This window comes from Ceratotherium simum, chromosome 2, assembly GCF_057802395.1.
Source record: "Ceratotherium simum simum isolate JZ-2026a chromosome 2, ASM5780239v1, whole genome shotgun sequence".
Taxonomy (NCBI): Eukaryota; Metazoa; Chordata; class Mammalia; order Perissodactyla; family Rhinocerotidae; genus Ceratotherium; species Ceratotherium simum.
The window spans coordinates 57,535,890-57,541,060 of NC_141901.1; positions in this window are offsets into that span (position 1 = coordinate 57,535,890).

Here is a 5,171-nt window from a genome sequence, read left to right on the forward strand (position 1 = left end):
AGCACTTAAACCACATCCAGCTGGACAGGGATGATGAGGTCAGGGCTGTGGCTGGTGAATATCCCTTCATCTTGGCAAAGAGTGAGTTCTCTGGTTGCCAGGCTGACTCTCCAGTTTCTGCCTGTTGGGAGCACTTCCCTTGTACACATCTACAAGACCCCTCATGAGCAGGGCAGTGAAGAGGATTCCCCCACTTGGGGCTCTACTGCCTCACGAACCACTTCCTGATGGTCTAGATACCTGGGAATTGCCTCATGGTAGGGTTTCCCAAACCTACTGAGTGATAGAAATCTCCTGGGGAATTTGGTGAAAATACAGATTCTCAATCACCCCCCAAATCCAGACTCTCCAAGGGAGGTGCTTGGGAATCTGTATTTTTAACAATCATCCCAGGTGATTCTTATCATTAAGAAAGTTTGAAAAATAACTACCTTAGTGGTTGGAGCAATCACACACCTCACTTTGGCAGATTTGGGCTTTTTTAGCACTTCAACCCTGAAAACCTTAATCATCTGACTGTGAGTTTCATTTTGGGGGTCTCTGTTAGCCAATAACCAACCCCTGAAAGTCGTGAGGCAGGAGGGGCATGTTGGACCCCACCCACATGGCTCCAGCTTCTTAGAACAGTCCTGAAGGCTCTGCCCGTCCCCTAGGGCTCAGTGGGAAATGTGAGGATGGCTGGCTGCCCTGCCCTCAATGTTGTCCCTGCTTGGGGTCTTTCACATCACAGTGGGCTGGGGTGGGGAGAGGCTGGCAATTCCTTGTGAGGCAGGGAGTGCACACCATGAGGTGCTTGGCTGGTTGTGGTCCTTCCCGGGTATCACCATTCCAATTTCCAGGATTCTACAGCTTCTTAATCAGTGCAGAACCTTTAGCATGGGGCAGAGCTTTAGGCTCTTGCTGTTGAGTATAGGGCATGACTCTGTAACCTTGACCCTTTGGGACTGCTGGCTACCAACAGAAAGACCTCTCTTAAAGCTGTATCTGTCTGTCCAGAGGCTCCCTGAATGCTTGCTTCTCCCTAGTCTTCTCTTCTTCTCTTTCATAGCACCCTACCAAAGGCTGAGAGAAATGATTGACACATTCTATTATCCTGGTATTTTCATACCAAAGTATAAGTCTGAATGGTACATGGTCTGAATCCTAAGAGCCACTGGAAAATAGTCTAACCAACAGACTTGATAACATAAAAATAGGGAATGCAGTTTTCCCAGCCTAGGATCTATAACTGCTGCTGGCAGCGCCTCTCCCTAACCAACCTTGATCCGGCCATTTGGGGCTCATCAATTTCCACACCCTGATCAGGTTCAGATTTCTCTTGTGCCCATGGCAGAAACATGCCCCTGGCAGCTGCTGTGACTCACCTCTCCCTCTGCACTAACACAGAAGAGTGGCGTTTGTTTTCTCTAATCCTAAAACTTTAAATTGCGAAAAAAGTTTCTGAATGGCTTAGCTTGGCTCAGAGATCCAGCTCGATTTTGGACCACATGTATGGAAGGGAGGGAGTATTTCCCAGAAAAGTCTTTTCTGGGTAGACAGAACAATAGATGTGCTCTACCCCCAAAATCAAAGAAATACAAATTAAAATGGCAATTAAATACCATTGGGATGGGGCCGGCCCCGTGGCTTGGTGGTTAAGTGCGTGCGCTCCGCTGCCGGCGGCCCGGGTTCGGATCCCGGGTGCGCACCGAGGCACCACTCCTCCAGCCATGCTGAGGCCGTGTCCCACATACAGCAACTAGAAGGATGTGCAGCTATGACAGACAACTATGTACTGGGGCTTTGGGGAAAAATAAATAAATAAAATCTTTAAAAAAAAAAAAAAAAATACCATTGGGATGAAATGAAATGTAGATACCCAATGCAGTTTTCTATTGCTGTGGTAACAAATTACCACAAGTTTAGTGGCTTAAAACAACCCAAATGTATTCTCTTACAGTTCTGTAGTTAGAAGTCCAGTGCAGTCGCACTGGGCTAAGATCAAGGCGTCAGCAGGGCTGTGCTCCTTCTGGAGGCTCTAGGGGAGAATCCATTTCCTTGCCTTTTCCTGCTTCTAGACATCTCCCACATTCCTTGGCTCATGGCCCCTTCCTCCTCCTTCAAAACCAGCCACATGGGGCTGAGTTGCACACAGCTGTCTTTCTGGGTTCTCTTCTGGTTCCCTCTTCCACTTTTAAGGACCCTTGTGATTACATTGGGCTCATCTAGCTAATCCCAGATAATTTCCTCATCTCACGATCAGCAGATTAGCAACCTTAATACCCCTTTGCCACGTAAGTCAACTTGTTCACAGGTTCCAGGGATCAGAGGAGGACATCTTTCTGGGGGGCCTTTATTCTGATTATCACAGCTGGTGAGAGTGCAGTGCATAGATTCTCTCCATTTCTTTAGGCAAAAGTGTAAATTGGCATAAAATTCCTGAAAAGTAGGTTGATAGTTTGATAAAATAGGCCTTAAAATGTTCATATTTGTTCATCCAATAATTCTAATGATCTGTTCTAAAAAAATAATGCTAAATATGTGTGGCGGGTGGAATTTATACTCTAAAATACTCATCACCACTTTACTTATACCACCAAAAAATTGGAAACAACCCTAATGCCCAGTGGTGGTAAGGCTAAGTAAGATATATTATATCCATATAGGGAAATATTAGGTTGATAGTAAGAAGTTTTGTTTCTGAGAAGCTTTTAATAAAATGAAAATATGTATATGCCCTAATATTAAGTAAAAAGAGGAGGATGCCTGTACTTTCTGCTCAATTTTGCTCTAAAAATAATAAAGTCTATTAATAAAAAAAGAGGAGGATACAAAACAATCATAGATACAATACGATCCAAAAAAATAGATGTACAAATGGCCTGGAAAGAAAAATGTTAACAGTAGTTACCCTATGGGTGGTGAGATTATTTGCAGGTTATTTTTTTCTTCATATCTGTCTTTTAATTTATTTTTAAATTGGCCCTTACATGCGCAGAGTTGGGTTAATCATAATCCTTATTTCATGACACACTCTTATCATTATTTTAGGCGTGACCACTTCTATTTATTTATTTGGTTAGTTTGGCAGTTATTTTGATAATGGAATAAGTACCCACACACCTAACACTCAAAGCAGGAGCATCCTTAACCACGCCAGCCACACCCACACCCTCCCTGCAATTCTCCCTATTCAACGTTAACCATGACCCTGAATCCCATGCTTATCTTTTCTTTGCTTTACTTTTTTATTTATTTTTTTTTGCAGCGGAAGATTCTCCCTGGGCTAACATCTATTGCCAACCTTCCTCTATTTTGTGAGTGGGTTGCCGCCACAGCATGGCTGCCAATGAATGGTGTAGGTCTGCACCCAGGAACTGAACCTGGGCCGCCAAAGCGGAACATGCCAAACTTAACCACTAGGCCACAGGGCCAGCCCCGCTTTCCTTTTTATATAGTTTTATTGCATCTATTGTGGGATTGCCACCTCCTTGCAAAGTCCTCTTCTTTCATGTTTTCCTGAGTCTTGCAAGGGGGAAGTGTTTTTATTCTTAGACAAAAGAAGTTCTTCTACACTCAAGCAGGGAGTGTTGATATAATAGTAACTGATGAAAGGCCGTTTTAACAGTTTATCCTTCAAACCGTCTACAGTCATTCCAATAATACCTACACTCAGTTCAGAGGTTGCGATTCAACACCTGGATGTGTGGTGGTCAAATCCTAAGCTCCTGGCGAAGGGAGATTTTGAGGAGCCCTTGAGTTTCATGTGGGACCCAGGCCTTCCTTGAGGGGAGACCACTTTCCCTTGTCTCATTCTCTGGTCTATCTCAAGATGGTGCCAGGTCATTCCTGCCTCCTGGGACACAGGTGACCCACTTGGAACCCAGATGGATAAGTCAAAGGCCTCTGGCCCAAGCTTTCTCAGGTCAAATTAATTCTAGGGCTCTCAGGCTGACTTCTCTGTTCAGGCATTTCATTTTTATCTCAAGCACTTGGTAAATATTTCACCAAGAAATCCCTTATGAGCATCAGCTATATGTCTTCAGACCAAAGGTCTTAACCAAGGACCCCTTTCAGAATCACCTGAGAAGCCTTTAAAAAATGCAGATACCTAGGATCAACCACATCCCCAGAGGTGCTGTAAAGCTGGTGTCAGGACTATTAAAGCATTCCCCAGAGACCAGATATACACTCTTGGTTAAGAACCAGAGCGCTAGACGGTGTCTGGACGAGACTCACCTGCCTTGGCCTTCACTAAACTCTTCAAGGTAATTCCAGCTCCCCGGGCACCTGGCTTTTAGCTCTACGTTTCAGGAGACAGATGTCCATCTTTTTTTTTTCTCATACCTCCCAGCAAATTGACGTTCACCTTCTGACTATCAGGAAAGGGGCCAACTGTCCTCGAGAGATGCTTGCGTTGGCAGTTTTTCATATTTTGGCCACTGTGGTTTCCGGCAGATATTTCAGATCTCTTTCTTTCTCTGGCCTCTCTCTGCCTACCTCTCTCTCTGTCTTTTTTTTCTCTCTCTGTCCCTCCCCATCTCTCATTTCAGATTACCCAGCAGGTCAGCTTTGTTCTTTTCCCCATGGAATAGGCACCTGCAGACTTCCATCTTCCCTTTCAGAGACCCAAGAGGCAAAAGGATTTCTCTCTTGAGGACTAGTTTGAAAAATCTTGCAGAAAAACCATATTTGAGAGAAAATTTGAGTAATGGCTCAGAGCACGGACTCCAGAGCCAGAGTTCAAATCCTGGCTGTGTGAACACAGACAAGTTATTTAACCTCCTAGTATCTCAGTTTCCCCATCTGTAAAGTGAAGACGATAATTGTACCTACTCCATTGGGTTGTCGGGAGGATTCAATGTGCTAATGATGCACTCAGAACAGTTCCTGGTATGTAGTAAGTGCTGCATAAGTAGGTGACCACACGTCCTGTAGACGACTCAAGAATGTTTAATTTACTTTATGAAATCAACTCTCTAAAAGTAGAAGAAATAAGGTGAGGTCCTTTGTTGGACCTGGTTCTAAAGCATGTGTCAATATTGGTTTATGATGTAGAAGTGACTGGACCTTGGGAGAAAGCCACTGCTTCATCGTGGAGCCCTTTATGGTACAAAAGGGATCTGTGCTCATAGAACATATTTAGCCATGTTCACTTCACTTAAGGAAAGTAGATTTCAACAAGTTGGGAA